This window comes from Mchenga conophoros, linkage group LG22 (assembly GCF_057382185.1).
Source record: "Mchenga conophoros isolate Kocher_MC1m ecotype Shallow Benthic linkage group LG22, M_conophoros_male_GT1.1, whole genome shotgun sequence".
NCBI classification, from domain to species: Eukaryota; Metazoa; Chordata; class Actinopteri; order Cichliformes; family Cichlidae; genus Mchenga; species Mchenga conophoros.
Window position 1 is genome coordinate 32496400 of NC_140546.1, and position 19689 is coordinate 32516088.

Below are 19689 nucleotides of genomic sequence, written 5' to 3' on the forward strand. Positions count from 1 at the left end.
GTAAGCAAAAACCTTTTTGGACTGTGAAAACTGTGCTCCAGAGTTTCTGTAGAGCATTTTCCAAGGTCTGTGTCAATCCATACAAGCTCTCTCAGGGTGAAACTGTGACAAACAGTCCCTGTGCAAAGTTGCTTTCCTGATGAATCTGTTTTAAATGCTGTTGGAGATGCATCAGGACTTTCGATTGGTCTTAGGCATGGCGATGCTGGAAGGTTGAGCCCTTGTTCAACAGCAGACTGAAGGTGAGCTATGCCAGAAGCTGAGAGGACTGACAGATCAATGGAAACAAAAGGTATTTGCCTTGTGTTTGGTGTGTAAAGTTTGCAGTACTGGGAGGAACACTGTCTTGTGAAGTGAACACTTGGATTTTCCGTCATTGTTTTTTGAATTACTGTGGACACATGGCACTGTGCATCAACACGATGAACACCAGTCTTCAACTGAACAGGGCAGAATATTGAGCTCAGCACCTCTGCCCTCAATGAATAGGCATGTTGAGTGACACCCTTTGAAGCAAGGGATTTCACAAGCTGGAATACTTTGTTCTCCTCTGAACTATTCAACATGTTTTGAGCAGTACGACTGTCACAGTAAGCGCAGCACAGACTTTGACAGAAGGCATCAAAGGCACAGGTGTTCATGACACAGTATTGTCCTTTGCCAAGTTTTACTGCACTGTAAACCCCAACAGTCTACCTGACTTATAAAGTTTGTGGATATAACAATTGAAATTCCTCAAAGTTGAAACAACTTAAAACTTTTGTTCTGTTAACGATTCAAACAGTTATAATTGTACATGGCTTAGAAGTTAAGAGTAAATACTGCTTTCTTAATTATGATTTTTGAGTAAATTTTTTTTTTCTGAGCTCCGCATGTGTATGTGAACTACGTCATGACTTTTTCTCTCTAACCTGAACGACGTTGACAGAAAATTCTGTTCAATATGGCTGCCCTTCTCGAGCGACTGGAGAGCACATTTGGAGAAACTTGTAAGTAAAACGGAACCTTTGTTATGTTTATTTTTTCCGTAAAAAAGCAAGTATATTAATATGTTACAGGTAAGAACTTCGATTTCGAATGCGCTGTTGTGTTAAAAAGCACAGACCCAGGTGGTGAATAGTGGTTCGCTGTTGTTCGCGCTCTTTTTCAAACATAGATTATGTCGTCAGTTTTAACCGATTAAAAGAGTTTTACTAAGAATTACATAAAAAGAAAGGGTCTTAATGATATTTTAACAACCACTTGCCAACGCAAGAAAGTTGGCGTTTTTACAACAGCAGCCTCATTGTTCGGCAGGTTTTTTTTTTCTTCTTCTCATTAGCATGATTCAAAACTGACTTAGCTAGCAGTGGCAACTTCAATCTAAAACAATTGAAATATAGCAAGGTTTTGTATATTTAGTGTGCTAATAAGGTTTTCAATATTTTTATTTTTTCCTTCCAAAGCTGAAGACCGAAGACAAAAGGACAGAAGAAAAAAAAAAAATTCAGACTGCAATTAATTTCAGGTGGAGACAGTAAACACAGGTGAGTTGAAAGATCTATTGAAGAGTCCTTTCTTCATGGCCATTAAAACATTTTTAGGTTAAAAGACCCGTGTCATGAATCGCTGTGCGGCAGGCAGGAGTTGGACCCAATTCAATTCAATTTTATTTATATAGCGCCAAATCACAACATAAGTCGCCTCAAGGCGCTTCATAGATACAGAGAAAAACCCAACAATCAACAATCAACCCAACAAGCTGTAGATAATATTACATCTGTGGGATGATTATTGGTAATTTTTTCTCTAATGATAAAAATTTTATTTGTGAAGACGTCCATGAAGTCATTACTAGTTAACGTTAAAGGGATGGTTGGCTCAAAAGAGCTCTGACTTTTTGTCAGCCTGGCTATAGTGCTGAAGAGAAACCTGGGGTTGTTCTTATTTTCTTCAATCAGTGACGAATAGTAAGATGTTCTGGCTTTGCGGAGGGCTTTCTTATAAAGCAGCAAACTATTTCTCCAGGCTAAATGATGATCCTCTAAATTTGTGACACGCCATTTCCTCTCCAGCTTACGAGTCATCTGCTTTAGGCTACGTGTTTGAGAATTATACCACGGAGTCAGGTACTTCTGATTAGAGACCTTAGTTTTCACAGGAGCTACAGTATCCAGAGTCGTATGTAGTGAGGAGGTGAAATTGGGGGTAGCAATCAGATAGCTGCTCTGCTCTATGTTGGTACAGGGCATTGAAGATGATAACAGTGGGTGGATTATATTCTTAAACTTAGTTACAGCGCTTTCAGAAAGACATCTACTTTGATAAAGTCTATAGATACCCAAAATGCAGGACTCAGACTCAGGGGATGAACTCAAAATCACAGCTTTAATTGCTAGTCACAGAAAACGAGCATACAAAATTAAACTGGGAAAATATAAACTCACACCTTGCAGAGAGGCACACAAAGAAACACACAGCTTAAGGGACGACGCAGCACTGACTCAGAGAAACACAGGGTTTAAATACAATGGGAAGTAACGAGGGGAATGAGACACAGAAGGAGAGCACAGCTGGGAGAAATCAGAACTGACGAGACAAGGGAGCAAAGTAGGATACACTCACATGAGACACAGACCTTCAAAGTAAAACAGGAATTAGCACAGATGCAAACTACAATAGGGGAGACAGAGCAACTAAGAAACACAGAGGGCAGCTACCAAATACTCAGAACTAAACAGAATACAAGAAAACCAAACTAAGACACTACACTAAAGAATACGCTGGGACAACAAAGAGAACTAAGAACATAATACAAAAAACTCAGAGGCACAAGAAACTCAAAACACTGGGTCACTGACCCAGGACCGTGACAACCTGTTTTGTTTTTTTGTTTTTTTTTAAATCATGCGCTGGCTTTGTCACACTGAATCATGTTGAAAAGATATATTTTCATGGCTCCCCCCATTACCATTTCCTTGTACTTCTTTCTACCAGTCTATTTTATTTTGTGACATTAACATCTTAAATGTACCCCACCAGTTTAATTATTAATAGCTGTGTTAGTATTTATAATGCCTTTTTCTTTTTTTATCATGTGCAGATCTATCAAGGGTCAGTGGCACAGTTCACCTTTTGTGGTAAGTTATAACACTTCATATGTGGTCACATAAGTAAGTTGTTTCATTCAATTCAATTCAACTTTTTCAATTCAATTCAACTTTATTTATATAGCGCCAAATCACAACATAAGTCGCCTCAAGGCGCTTCATAGATACAGAGAAAAACCCAACAATCATATGACCCCCTATGAGCAAGCACTTTGGCAACAGTGGGAAGGAAAAACTCCCTTTTAACAGGAAGAAACCTCCGGCAGAACCAGGCTCAGGGAGGGGCGGCCATCTGCTGCGACCGGTTGGGGTGAGAGAAGGAAGACAGGATAGAAGACATGCTGTGGAAGAGAGACAGAGGTTAACAACAGATATGATTCAATGCAGAGAGGTCTGTTAATACATAGTGAGCGAGAAAGGTGACTGGAAAGGAAAAACTCAATGCATCATGGGTATCCCCCGGCAGCCTATGTCTAATGCAGCATAACTAAGGGAGGATTCAGGGTCACCTGGTCCAGCCCTAACTATATGCTTTAGCAAAAAGGAAAGTTTTAAGCCTAATCTTGAAAGTAGAGATAGTGTCTGTCTCCTGAATCCAAACTGGAAGCTGGTTCCACAGAAGAGGGGCCTGAAAACTGAAGGCTCTCCCTCCCATTCTACTTTTAAATACTCTAGGAACAACAAGTAGGCCTGCAGAGCGAGAGCGAAGTGCTCTAATAGGGTGATATGGTACTACAAGGTCATTAAGATAAGATGGGGCCTGATTATTTAAGACCTTGTATGTGAGGAGCAGGATTTTGAATTCAATTCTGGATTTAACAGGAAGCCAATGAAGGGAAGCCAAAATAGGAGAAATATGCTCTCTCTTTCTAGTCCCTGTCAGTACTCTTGCTGCAGCATTTTGGATTAGCTGAAGGCTTTTCAGTGAGTTTTTTGGACATCCTGATAATAATGAATTACAGTAGTCCAGCCTGGAAGTAATAAATGCGTGAACTAGTTTTTCAGCGTCACTCTGAGACAGGATATTTCTCATTTTAGAGATATTGCGCAAATGGAAGAACGCAGTCTTACATATTTGTTTAATATGTGCGTTGAAGGACATGTCCTGGTCAAAAATGACTCCAAGGTTCCTCACAGCGTTACTGGAGGCCAAGGTAATGCCATCCAGAGTAAGAATCTGGTTAGATACCATATTTCTAGGCTTTTCAGGGCCGAGTACAATAACCTCAGTTTTATCTGAATTAAGAAGCAGAAAGTTAGCGGCCATCCAGGTCTTTATGTCTTTAAGACATTCCTGCAGTTTAACTAATTGGTGTGTGTTATCTGGCTTCATGGACAGATAGAGCTGGGTGTCATCTGCATAGCAGTGAAAATGTATGCTGTGTCTTCTAATGATGCTGCCTAAGGGAAGCATGTATAATGTAAACAGAATTGGTCCTAGCACTGAACCCTGTGGAACTCCATAATTAACCTCAGTGTGTGAAGAGGACTCTCCATTTACATGAACAAACTGGAGTCTATTAGATAGATATGATACAAACCACTGCAGTGCAGTACCTGTAATACCTACAGCATGTTCTAATCGCTCTAATAGGATATTATGGTCGACAGTATCGAATGCTGCACTAAGGTCTAGCAGGACAAGCACAGAGATGAGTCCACTGTCAGAGGCCATAAGAAGATCATTTGTAACCTTCACTAAAGCTGTTTCTGTGCCGTGATGAGCTCTGAAACCTGACTGAAACTCTTCAAATAAACCATTCCTCTGCAGATGATCTGTTAGCTGTTTGACAACTACTCTTTCAAGGATTTTTGATATGAAAGGAAGGTTGGAGATTGGCCTATAATTAGTTTCATCAGTTGTTCAGTTCTTATAAAATGTTGTATAATTGTACCAAATCACTGAGGATACATCCAATGTGTAAATCACAATCAACAATTTTACTGTGACATTCGCTCGTGTTTAGAGAATCTCCATTATCTTTGTTACTGAGTTTCCATTTTTGTAGGGCCAAATTTGTATTAAAAATTAATATTTTCATATGATGTGAAATGACTCAATCATTTCTAATTTTTAGAAGAAACCATTCATTAAGTCCCTTAAGGTGAAGATTTCATATATTGATAATGATAAAATTAACACAAATTAAAGGTTTCACAGATAAACACACAATTTTTCCTTGCTTTGAACCCCATGTTCTATATAGATTACAGCTCTGATCTGGAGAACACTATTTTAAAATACTGTGTAGGGTTTTTGTCAAATGATTAAGAAACAGACTCTCTGTCACAAGAGACAGAAAGGTTGTATCTTAAAAGAAAAGTCTCCAAAATTTGGTAGAGTCTGATGTCATGCAGTTTCATAAACATGTATTCTCCCCAAAGAATGACACCTGAAAACTTTGCGTTAAATGAACTTTTCTTTTCCCTTTTTAGGAGGCGCCTGATATCAACGTGAAACGCACTGCAGTACTTCGTGCCCTTCCTGTATGTCTATGTCTGTGTCAATTTTGGGCTCCTGAGAGGGGTTATCATCCACTTCCTGCTCCACAAAGGCTTTGTGTGGATACTGACGCTTCACTGTACCATCCTGTCTGGCAACCTCTGCTTCTTTTCGTATTTGTTTTGCAGAACAGATCCGCATGTTCCCTTCAATAAAACCAAGATGACGTGCAATGAATTTATCTATCCTTATAGGGAGATTTTCATGCTTGAACAGACCATGTTTAATGTTCTTGAACTCTGCTTCAACATTAGCTGAAGTTGCAGTGAGTTTTTCGCTCTGAAAAAGGGGAACCATTTCTCCAGTCCAGAGTGGTAGGTATCCTCCCAATCTAATTAGGTGTGGGACGAGCTCAGGTAGATAGTGCATATTGTCTCGATCACCATGATCTTCAGCATGGCACCTGCTCCCCTCACAAATATCTGCCACCCACTGCCTTAAGTCGGTGTTTATTTCTGTGCATGGATCCAATCTAATGTCTTCTTCTTCCTTGTCACCAGAAACAGACAGTCTCATCTGCAATTTTTCTTTTCAGATTTGATTTGGACACTTCTGACATAATGGGGTTTCCAAAACTGTCACAGCCTTCTGTCTCACTTAATGCCACAATAGCAATGCTGCGTATTCGGACCTTTGCTTCTTCCAAGGATTGGGACTTGACAAGTTTTCTCAAACAGTCCCACTGGCAAATCATTTTGATTAAGTGTGCCACACCCACTCTAATGAAACATTCAATTCAAATCAATTCAATTTTATTTATATAGTGCCAAATCACAACATAAGTCGCCTCAAGGCGCTTCATAGATACAGAGAAAAACCCAACAATCATATGACCCCCTATGAGCAAGCACTTTGGCAACAGTGGGAAGGAAAAACTCCCTTTTAACAGGAAGAAACCTCCGGCAGAACCAGGCTCAGGGAGGGGCGGCCATCTGCTGCGACCGGTTGGGGTGAGAGAAGGAAGACAGGATAAAAGACATGCTGTGGAAGAGAGACAGAGGTTAATAACAGATATAATTCAATGCAGAGAGGTCTGTTAATACATAGTGAGCGAGAAAGGTGACTGGAAAGGAAAAACTCAATGCATCATGGGAATCCCCCTATTGCAGCATAACTAAGGGAGGATTCAGGGTCACCTGGTCCAGCCCTAACTATATGCTTTAGCAAAAAGGAAAGTTTTAAGCCTAATCTTGAAAGTAGAGATAGTGTCCGTCTCCTGAATCCAAACTGGAAGCTGGTTCCACAGAAGAGGGGCCTGAAAACTGAAGGCTTTTATTCGATTCCATTACTGTGGGGGGGCTGGTTGACCTTTTGACCTTTACATTTTCATTAATATCTATAAAACAGAGGCAGCACAAACCAGCACAAACGTAGCACAGTTGATTGACACCAGTTTTGTTTGATTCCATTAATGTGGGGAGGCTGGTTGACCTCTGATGACCTCTAGAAATTTTCTTGAATATCTTTAAAATGATAGCAGCACAAATGTAAATTTTTGCAGCACAAACCAGCACAAACGTTTGACATCAATTTTGTTCGATTCCATTAATGTTGGGGGGCTGGTTGACCTTTACATTTTCATTAATATCTATAAAACAGAGGCAGCACAAACCAGCACAAACGTAGCACAGTTGATTGACACCAGTTTTGTTTGATTCCATTAATGTGGGGGGGCTGGTTGACCTCTGATGACCTCTAGAAATTTGTATGGATTTCTTTAAAATGATAGCAGCACAAATGTAAATTTTTGCAGCACAAACCAGCACAAACGTTTGACATCAATTTTGTTCGATTCCATTAATGTTGGGGGGCTGGTTGACCTTTACATTTTCATTAATATCTATAAAACAGAGGCAGCACAAACCAGCACAAACGTAGCACAGTTGATTGACACCAGTTTTGTTTGATTCCATTAATGTGGGGAGGCTGGTTGACCTCTGATGACCTCTAGAAATTTTCTTGAATATCTTTGAAATGATAGCAGCACAAATGTAAATTTTTGCAGCACAAACCAGCACAAACGTAGCACAGTTGATTGACACCAGTTTTGTTTGATTCCATTAATGTGGGGGGGCTGGTTGACCTCTGATGACCTCTAGAAATTTGTATGGATTTCTTTAAAATGATAGCAGCACAAATGTAAATTTTTGCAGCACAAACCAGCACAAACGTTTGACATCAATTTTGTTCGATTCCATTAATGTTGGGGGGCTGGTTGACCTTTACATTTTCATTAATATCTATAAAACAGAGGCAGCACAAACCAGCACAAACGTAGCACAGTTGATTGACACCAGTTTTGTTTGATTCCATTAATGTGGGGAGGCTGGTTGACCTCTGATGACCTCTAGAAATTTTCTTGAATATCTTTGAAATGATAGCAGCACAAATGTAAATTTTTGCAGCACAAACCAGCACAAACGTAGCACAGTTGATTGACACCAGTTTTGTTTGATTCCATTAATGTGGGGGGGCTGGTTGACCTCTGATGACCTCTAGAAATTTGTATGGATTTCTTTAAAATGATAGCAGCACAAATGTAAATTTTTGCAGCACAAACCAGCACAAACGTTTGACATCAATTTTGTTCGATTCCATTAATGTTGGGGGGCTGGTTGACCTTTACATTTTCATTAATATCTATAAAACAGAGGCAGCACAAACCAGCACAAACGTAGCACAGTTGATTGACACCAGTTTTGTTTGATTCCATTAATGTGGGGAGGCTGGTTGACCTCTGATGACCTCTAGAAATTTTCTTGAATATCTTTAAAATGATAGCAGCACAAACGTAAATTTTTGCAGCACAAACCAGCACAAACGTTTGACATCAATTTTCATTTTCAGCACAAACGTAAATTTTTGCAGCACAAACCAGCACAAACGTAGCACAGTTGATTGACACCAGTTTTGTTTGATTCCATTAATGTGGGGGGGCTGGTTGACCTCTGATGACCTCTAGAAATTTTCTTGAATATCTTTAAAATGATAGCAGCACAAACGTAAATTTTTGCAGCACAAACCAGCACAAACGTTTGACATCAATTTTGTTCGATTCCATTAATGTTGGGGGGCTGGTTGACCTTTACATTTTCATTAATATCTATAAAACAGAGGCAGTACAAACCAGCACAAACGTAGCACAGTTGATTGACACCAGTTTTGTTTGATTCCATTAATGTTGGGGGGCTGGTTGACCTTTACATTTTCATTAATATCTTTAAAACAGAGGCAGCACAAACGACAATTTTAGCAGCACAAACCAGCACAAACGTTTGATACCACTTTTGTTGGATTTGAAGAAGGTGGGGGGGCCAACTTCACTCACATGCTTAATGGCTCAAAACACCTTATCCAATTATAAACTGATACGCACCTACTGGCATGCCCCTTTTAATTTCTTCATAAATGTTATTTAATGTTATTATTACGGCAGCACGGTGGTTAGCACTGTTGCCGCACAGCAAGAAGGTCCTGAGTTCAATTCCACCATCACGCAGGGTCTTTCTGTGTGGAGTTTGCAGGTTCTCTCGCCATGTTTGCGTGGGTTCTCTCCGGGCTCTCTCCAAAGACATGCAGCTTGTGGTGATAGTTTTTGGTTAATCCAAATTGCCCATAGGTGTGAATGTGAGTGCGAATGGTTGTTTGGCCCTGTGACAGACTGGCAACCTGTCCAGGATGTACCCTGCCTCTTGCCCTATGACAGCTGGGATAGATTCCAGCACCCCCTGCGACCCTTAAAAGGATAAGCAAATGGATGGATGGATGGATGGAATTTTATTAATATCTTTAAAATAATAGCACCACAAACAATTTTTTGCAGCACAAACCTGTGACATCAACTTTTGTTTGATTTGGGTGATGTGGGGGGGCTGGTTGACCTTTTGACATTTGCATTTTCATTAATATCTTTAAAACAGAGGCAGCACAAACGACAATTTTAGCAGCACAAACCAGCACAAACACAGCACAGTTGATTGACACCAGTTTTGTTTGATTCCGTTAATGTGGGGGGGCTGGTTGACCTCTACAAATCTTCTTGAATATCTTTAAAATGATAGCAGCACAAACGACAATTTTTGCAGAACAAACCAGCACAAACGTAGCACAAATGTTTGACATCAATTTTGTTCGATTCCATTAATGTGTGTGTGTGTGAGTGTGTGTGTGGGGGGGGGGGGGGGGGCTGGTTGACCTTTACATTTTCATTAATATCTTTAAAACAGAAGCCGCACAAACCAGCACAAACGTAGCACAGTTGATTGACACCCATTTTGTTTGATTTAATTAATGTGGGGGGGCTGGTTGACCTCTGATGACCTCTAGAAATTTTGATTAATATCTTTAAAATGATAGCAGCACAAACGACAATTTTTGCAGCATAAACCAGCACAAACGTTTGATACCACTTTTGTTGGATTTGAAGAAGGTGGGGGGGCCAACTTCACTCACATATGTCATGTCTACTGAATTCTCATTTTTCATGCCTGTGGAGTTTATTATATGGACGTGGTGACAGTGTAAAGACAGCCTGCTCTTCTGATTTAACTTTTCAAGCATTCACACTAATTAGTGTTTAAACCTCCCATGGTTCTATATCTGGGGATGTGGCTTTGGTTTGCACTGATGAAAGCTTATAGTTGAAATGTGTTTGACAGTAAATGGTCAATAAAGAAGACAGCATTTTGTTTTGTTTTTACACAATGATTTTGTCATGTGCTGTGTGCAGGCAGGAACCGTGGACCCAATGTGCAGACACTTAGAGATAAAAGTGTGAACTCAAAACAGCTTTAACGCTAAACACAAATATAACAAAAGCAAGAATACCAAAAGAAACTTACACAGGCAGCCAAACAGAACACACAGCGTAGGATGAGGGAGATCGCAACAAAGACCAAAGAAAACTCAGGGCTTACATACCCAGAGAGAGCCATCAGGGAATGGGAGACAACAGAGAAACACAGCTGGTACAAATAAGGGTAGCGAGACAAGGGAAGCAAATCCAGATACATTAACATGAGACATGGACTTTCAAAGTAAAACAGGAAACTTAACACAGACAACGCGGACTTGACGAGGGGATACAGCAGACAGGGGGAGACAGAACAACTATGTAACACAGAGACAGAAACCAGAAGACAGAACTCTAAGAAACCAAAAGACTAGAAATGATAAATAATGGCAAAATCAAAGTTCAATAATAATGTAAAACTCAAAATTTTGGGTCAACGAACCCAGGCACCCTAACAGATTTATTTTTACAGTTAATTTTTTTCTATTTAATTATTTAGTTACAGTCCACCATACCTCTGATCCCCTGTCAATCCATCCACCCCCTTTTTAATGGTGTATCTGATTCAGCGTCATGAAGGGCTGGAGCAGCTGTCACAGACTGAGCAAGGTACACCCTGTACAGGTCACCAGTCTATGGCAGTGTCCCACTGTGTGTATTTTAAAAAGTACCGCATCTTAAAAACCACGGCTGCAGATAGATGGCCTTGGCAACTCTTCACTACATTATGAGGGGGATTTTATTATAGCAAATGACAAAAAAAATGGACCACTCATGATCTATTCAAAATACAATCTAGAGATGTTTTAGTCCCTTAAAGAGAGCTAATTATGTTTATTTCCAGCTCCATACTTTAATTTGTGCACTACAGCAAATTTGTGTGATTCATTGCTGAAAATATGCTTATTTATCCTATACTGAGTCTTGGTGCAGTCCTTCAATTTATCTTCCATTTGAAATATGCCAGTTTAGCTGTCCTCTCTTTGAGCCAACCTTTGTCTTATTGGCTGCTCCTCAGAAGTTTTGAATAGCAGGTGGGTGGTACTTCTGTGCTTGGAGCAGGGATTACTTGTACATATACTGACCTCATTATTTGAAACTTGGCCCATGTTCGATATGAGCATTCACCATTTATATATACACAATATCTGTTGGTGTGTGTGTGTGTGTGTGTGTGTGTGTTAGAAAATATGGAAAAGGAATATTAAGTATTGGTCGAGGAGTTTGATTTCCAAACCAAATGCAAATCTTACTTTCATTCAGCAGTCCACCTTTTCTCAAAGCTCAGTTAAAGGCACTTTTGACAATGTCATCTGGGTTGTAGCTGTTACGATATTACTTCAGGGAGCAGACATGACACCGTCTTGGGTTTTAACCATCACTTTTTTATTATCTCCACACCACCCTCCGGTGGCTTCCACATGAACTGCACCTTAAACAACAACTGTTCACTCATATCATGACATCCCCCTTTTTTTTTTTTTTTTTTCAACAACAAAGTAACTCACAACTCCACTCAAGGCCCACGACCAGTGGAAAAAAGAAAGGGAGAAAAAAAATAAATGCTTCTTGGCATACTCACATTTCTCTCTAGTGAACATATTTTTTCTACCCAGTTTTTTTTTTTTTTTATATCAAAGCATGTGCTCAAAACATAATGTTCATTGTATTCCTCAATAAGCCTTCTGGGCTTGGAAACAATACGTCCACTCGCAGTTTTGGGTGGGGAACTTGGAAACTCTGTGGGAGTGACATTTGTACTTTGCATGTCCATCTCACTTTGTCCCTGTGTTTTATCACACTCATTCTGCTGTGTCACGTTTTGATTGTCCCTTGACTGCCTTAGAAACTTTCTGTTCCTTCTATATGTCTGTCCATCAGGAATCTGAACAACATAAGATTTTGGATGTTCAGATAAACCTGTCACCTGAGCTGGATTCCATACACCCTGTTGCCACATTCTGACAGTGTCACCAACCTGCAGTTGCTTAAGTGCTTTGGTTCCTTGGTTGAAGTATTCTCTCTGTTTCTGTTGTCTTGTTTCTAACAACTGCTGCACTGTCTTAGTGACCATGTGGGGTTTCAATCTTTGCGATGTTGTTGGAAGTCTTGTTCTTATGCGTCGACCCATTAGCAGCTGGGCTGGTGACGCTCCAATGTCCTCCAACGGTGTACTCCTCAGATTTATTAATGATAGATACAGGTCATTCCCCTCGGCTTTTGCCTTTTTTAACAAGAGTTTCACTGTTTGTACTCCTCTCTCTGCCATTCCGTTTGACTGTGCATGGTGGGGGCTCGTAGTGTTGTGACAAAACTCCCACTCTTTTGCAAAGTCTTGGAATTCACGGGAGCTGAACTGTGGTCCGTTGTCTGAAATCACCGTTTCAGGAATCCCGTGTCTGGCAAATTGTGACTTAAGATGAGTGATAACTGTTGCACTTCTTGTGTCTGACTTCAGCCACTCAACCTCAATGAACTTGGAATAGTAATCCACTAAGAGGAGATATTCCTGCTGGTCAAAAGTAAATAGGTCCACACCTATCTTCTGCCAAGTGATTCATTTTCCCGCAGTTCTTGCACTGTTTGCCATAAGCAGGGCATTGGCGTAATGCATGCTTAGTTCCACATCGTTTGCAATTAAACGTGCTTGCTTGGTCTTTGTCGTTCAGTTTCATCTTACTTTGTCTGTCTTTTTTGCATGTCTGCTTATGTCTCACTGCATCTACATCTTTACTTTCATGTGCAGAGACTTGAGCATTGTGATCCTCCTCATGCATTTGCTTGATTTGAGCTTTTGTGGTCTCAGCTGCAATGCAAAGCTGAACTACTTTTTAGAGAGTAATATCATCTTCTCTTAACAGCCTTTCTCTCATTGCATCCGATGTAATTCCACACACTACGCGATCTCTGATGAGGGATTCTTGCAGTTGTCCAAATTCACATGACTTGGCACTTAGCTTTAGCTCCGTGATGTACTGGCTAATTGGCATATCCCCTTGCACACACGTGAAAAACTTGTACCTTTCATAGGTTATGTTCTTCTTTGGGCTACAGTATTCCTCAAATTTCTCGATTATTTTCGTCAGCTTATGCTCATCACCATTTTCCGCAAACGTGAAGGTATTATACACTTCAACCGCTTCCTCTCCAGCAACGTGAAGAAATAGTGAAGACTGTACCTTGGGTGGCTTGCTAGCACCTCCTGTAGCCGCGAGATACAGCTCGAACCGTTGCCGAAACTGTCTCCAATTTTCCGAGAGGTTCCCTTGCAGCAAATCAAGTCCAGCTGGCGGCTTAAGCCCTTCCATGTGTGCGACACTCTTCTATAGCCTTATCAGTTCACTTCTGACACCATGTTACGATATTACTTCAGGGAGCAGACATGACACCGTCTTGGGTTTTAGCCATCACTTTTTTATTATCTCCACACCACCCTCCGGTGGCTTCCACATGAACTGCACCTTAAACAACAACTGTTCACTCATATCATGACAGTAGCTTTGTTCCTGAAGATGTGCATGTCTTGAGGAATGAAAAGAAAGAAAGAAAGAAAGAAAGAAAGAAAGAAAGAAAGAAAGAAAGAAAGAAAGAAAGAAAGAAAGAAAGAAAGAAAGAAAGAAAGAAAGAAGTCCAGGAGATCTGAGTAGTTATTATGTCTGATGAAAAGAACAATCGAAAACAACCAAGGCACTTTGTCTTCAGGTATTTGTATTAGGATCAGCACAGATTTCACTCTCTGGCTTTATTTATAGCATAATAAGACATTTTACTTTTAAAAAATCAAGGACACCAACAAGGCAGATAGGGCACATGCACTGGGGCCACAAATGTCCCAGGTTTAGTCCGTAATTCAATTCAATTCAATTTTATTTATATAGCGCCAAATCACAACAAAAGTCGCCTCAAGGGGCTTCATAGATACAGAGAAAAACCCAACAATCATATGACCCCCTATGAGCAAGCACTTTGGTGACAGTGGGAAGGAAAAACTCCCTTTTAACAGGAAGAAACCTCCAGCAGAATCAGGCTCAGGGAGGGGCGGGGCCATCTGCTGCGACCGGTTGGGGTGAGAGAAGGAAGACAGGATAAAAGACATGCTGTGGAAGAGAGCCAGAGGTTAATAACAGATATGATTCAATGCAGAGAGGTCTATTAACACAGCGGTCCCTAAGCGCCACGGACCGGTTCATGCCCGACAATATTTTTACGGACCGGCCTAGTACCGGTACCGTAAAAAAGAAGATTTATTCACAACACACGTGAAAAGACCCAGGAAAACAGAGTTAACGATAAAAACGATAACAAAATAACGCTAAAAAAACGATAAAAATCCTGAAAACCATACATTTCACACCTGAGCCTCAACTCTCAACTCTCGTGGCCCGGTACCAAACGACTCACGGACCGGTACCGAGGCCCGGGGGTTGGGGACCGCTGTATTAATACATAGTGAGTGAGAAAGGTGACTGGAAAGGAAAAACTCAATGCATCATGGGAATCCCCGGCAGCCTATGTCTATCGCAGCATAACTACGGGAGGATTCAGGATCAGTGCTCTAAGTGCTCTAATGGGGTGATATGGTACTACAAGGTCATTAAGATAAGATGGGGCCTGATTATTCAAGACCTTGTATGTGAGGAGCAGGATTTTGAATTCAATTCTGGGTTTGAAGGGAAGCCAAAACAGGAGAAATATGCTCTCTCTTTCTAGTCCCTGTCAGGACTCTTGCTGCAGCATTTTGGATTAGCTGAAGGCTTTTCAGCGAGTTTTTTTGGACATCCTGATAATAATGAATTGCAGTAGTCCAGCCTGGAAGTAATAAAAGCATGAACTAGTTTTTCAGCGTCACTCTGAGACAGGATCTTTCTAACTTTAGAGATGTTGCGCAAATGGAAGAACGCAGTCTTACATATTTGTTTAATACGTGCATTGAAGGACATATCCTGGTCAAAAATGACTCCAAGGTTCCTCACAGCGTTACTGGAGGCCAAGGTAATGCCATCCAGAGTAAGAATCTGGTTAGATACCATATTTCTAGGCTTTTCAGGGCCGAGTACAATAACCTCAGTTTTATCTGAATTAAGAAGCAGAAAGTTAGCGGCCATCCAGGTCTTTATGTCTTTAAGACATTCCTGCAGTTTAACTAATTGGTGTGTGTTATCTGGCTTCATGGACAGATAGAGCTGGGTGTCATCTGCATGGCAGTGAAATTGTATGCTATGTCTTTTAATGATGCTGCCTAGGATGCATGTATAGTGTAAACAGAATTGGTCCTAGCACTGAACCTGTGGAACTCCATAATTAACCTCAGTGTGTGAAGAGGACTCTCCATTTACATGTACAAATTGGAGTCTATTAGATAGATATGATACAAACCACTGCAGTGCAGTACCTGTAATACCTACAGCATGTTCTAATCGCTCTAATAGGATATTATGGTCGACAGTATCGAATGCTGCACTAAGGTCTAGCAGGACAAGCACAGAGATAAGTCCACTGTCAGAGGCCATAAGAAGATCATTTGTAACCTTCACTAAAGCTGTTTCTGTGCTGTGATGAGCTCTGAAACCTGACTGAAACTCTTCAAATAAGCCATTCCTCTGCAGATGATCTGTTAGCTGTTTGACAGCTACTCTTTCAAGGATTTTTGATATGAAAGGAAGGTTGGAGATTGGCCTATAATTAGCTAAGACTGCTGGGTCTAGAGATGCTTTTTGAGTAAAGGTTTAACTACAGCCAGCTTGAAGGCCTGTGGTACATAGCCGATTATTAGAGATAGGTTGATCATATTTAAGATTGAAGAATTAATTAATGGCAGGACTTCTTTGAGCAGTTTTGTAGGAATGGGGTCTAAAAGACACGTTGATGGTTTGGAGGAAGTAATTATTGAAGTTAACTCAGACAGATCAATTGGAGAAAAAGAGTCTAATATAACATCAATGGTACTAAGAGTAGCTGTAGATAATATTACATCTGTGGGATGATTATTGGTAATTTTTTCTCTAATGATAAAAATTTTATTTGTGAAGAAGTTCATGAAGTCATTACTAGTTAACGTTAAAGGGATGGTTGGCTCAAAAGAGCTCTGACTTTTTGTCAGCCTGGCTACAGTGCTGAGGAAAAACCGTGGGTTATTCTTATTTTCTTCAATCAGTGACGAATAGTAAGATGTTCTGGCTTTGCGGAGGACTTTCTTATAAAGCAACACACTATTTCTCGAGGCTAAATGATGATCCTCTAAATTTGTGACACGCCATTTCCTCTCCAGCTTACGAGTCATCTGCTTTAGGCTACGTGTTTGAGAATTATACCACAGAGTCAGGTACTTCTGATTTGAGACCTTAGTTTTCACAGGAGCTACAGTATCCAGAGTCGTATGTAGTGAGGAGGTGAAATTATTAACAAGATAATCGACCTCTGTTGGAGTAGTATTCAGATAGCTGCTCTGCTCTATGTTGGTACAGGGCATTGAAGATGATAACAGTGGTTGGATTATATTCTTAAACTTAGTTACAGCACTTTCAGAAAGACATCTACTTTGATAAAGTCTACTTTCCACTGCTGTGTAATCAATTATTTTAAATGTAAATGTTATCAGGAAATGATCAAACAGGAGAGGGTTTTCAGGAAACACTGTTAAATGTTCAGTTTCTATGCCATATGTTAAAACAAGATTTAGAGTGTGATTATTAAAGTGGTGGGTGGGTTCTTTTCCTTTTTATGAAAAGCCAATTGAGTCTAATAACAGATTAAATGCCATGTTGAGGCTGTCATTTTTAGCATCTACATGGATGTTAAAATCACCCACAATAATTATTTTATCTGAGCTGAGCACTAAATCAGATAAAAAGTCTGAGAAATCAGACAGAAACTCTGTGTAAGGAGATGGGGGGGTAGCAGGAGGAGAGAAGCTGCAGAGATGCGTGTAAGACTGCAACTCTGCTTCCTGGTCCCAACTCTGGATAGTCATATTTTGGGGGGTTTAATAAATTTGTCCATATTTCTAGAAATGAGAGCTGCCCCATCCAAAGTGGGATGGATGCCGTCTCTCCTAACAAGATCAGGTTTCCTCCAGAAGGTTTGCCAATTATCTATGAATTCCAGATCGTTTCTGGGACACCACTCAGACAGCCAGCAATTTAAGGAGAACATGCGGCTAAACATGTCACTCCTGGTCTGATTGGGGAGGGGACCAGAGAAAACTACAGAATCTGACATTGTTTTGGCAAAGTTGTACACCGATTCAATATTGCTTTTAGTGACCTCCAATTGGCGTAACCGGGTGTCATTACTGCCGACGTGAATTATGATTTTACTGAATTTACGTTTATCCTTAGCCAGCAGTTTTGCATTTCCTTCAATGTCGCCTGCTCTGGCCCCTGGAAGACAATTGACTATGGTTGCCGGTGTCTCTAGCTTCACATGTCTGAGAACAGAATCACCAATTACCAGAGTTTGACCCCCGGCGGGCGTGTCGCCGAGTGGGGAAAAACAGTTAGACACATGAACGGGTTGGTGGTGTACCTGGGGCTTCTGTTTAGGACTATGCTTCCTCCTCACCGTCACCCAGCCGCCCTCTGTCCCCAGCTGCTTGGGGTCTGCCGGGGAACAGCTAGCGGGGCCTACGCTATCTTCGGCTGCACCAGTTACAGGGGCCTGGCTAGCTACGGGTGAATGAAGGGTGCGAAGCCGAGTCTCCCTTCCAATGTGGATCACATCAGCCAGCAACACAGGCTCTTGTGAAATGTAGATGACCTCAGACAGCAGCGCAGGCCCTGCTGTCGTGAAGTTGGCCTCAGAGGGAGCACTAGCACTGGTGCAATGTGGATGGCCTAAGCCAGCAATACAGGCCCTGGTGTGTTGACGATAGCCTCACAAGGAGCACATGCCGTGGTATAATGTGGATGGCCTCAGCCAGTAGCACAGGCCCTGTTGTAATTTGGATGGCCTCATCTACCAACACTGGCCCAGGTGAAATGTGGATGGTAATGGCCAGTACCACAGACCTTGGTGTAATGTGGATGGCCTTAGCCAACACCACTGGCCCTGGTGAAATGTGGATGACATCGGCAAGGACCAATGGCCCTGATGTAATGTGGATGGTTTCAGCCAACAGCACAGTCCCTGGTGTGGTGAAGATGGCCTCACAGGAAGCACTGTCACTGGTGTAATGTGGATGGCCTCAGCAAACAACACTGGCCCTGGTGAAATGTCGGTGGTATTGGCCAGCACCACAGGCCCTGGTTTAATGTAGATGGCGTCAGCCAGCAGCACAGGCCCTTGTGTATTTTGAAAGGCATCAGCCAGCAATACCACTGGCCCATGTGAAATGTGGATTGTTTCGGCCAGCAATACGGCCCTTGTGTAATGTGGAAGGCTAGCAGCACTGGCCCTTGTGTAATGTGGATGGTATCAGCCAGCACCACAGGCCCTGGTGTGGTGATGATAGCCTCACAGGAAGCACTGTCCCTGGTGTAATTTGGATGGCCTCATCCAACAACACTGGCCCTGGTGAAATGTGGATGGTATTAGCCAGCACCACAGGCCCTGGTGTAATGTGAATGTCCTCAGCCAACACCATTAGCCCTGGTGAAATGTGGATGGTATTGGCCAGCACCACAAGCCCTGGTGTAATGTGAATGTCCTCAGCCATGACCACGTGCCCTGATGAAATGTAGTTGGCCACAGCCATGACCACAGGCCCTGGTGAAATGTAAATGTCCTCAGCCAGTAGCACAGGCCCTGTGTTAATGTGGAAGGCCTCAACTAACAACTCTGTCGCTGGTGAAATATGTATGGGATTGGTCAGCACCACACACCCTGGTGAAATGTGCATGATATCGGTCAGCACCACAGGCCCAGGTGTAATCTGGATGGCATCAACGAGCAGCAGAGGACCTGGTGTGGTGAAGATGGCCTCACAGGAAGCACTGTCCCTTGTGTAATGTGTATGGCCTCAGCCAACAACAGTGGCCCTGGTGAAATGTGGATTATATTGGCCAGCACCACAGGCCCTGGTGTAATGTGAATATCCTCAGCCAGTAGTAAAGGCCCTTGTGTTTTGTGGAACGCATCAGCCAGCAACACAATCCCTGGTGAAATGTGGATGGCCTCATCCAGCACCACATGCCCTGGTTTGGTGATGATTGCCACACAGGAAGAACTGTACCTGGTGTAATGAGGATGGCCTCATCCAACAGTACAGGCCCTGGTGTGGTGAAGATGGCCTCACAGGAAGCACAGGCCATGGTGTAATGTGGATGGCCTCAGACAGCAGCCAGGCTCTGGTGAAATGTAGTCTGCCT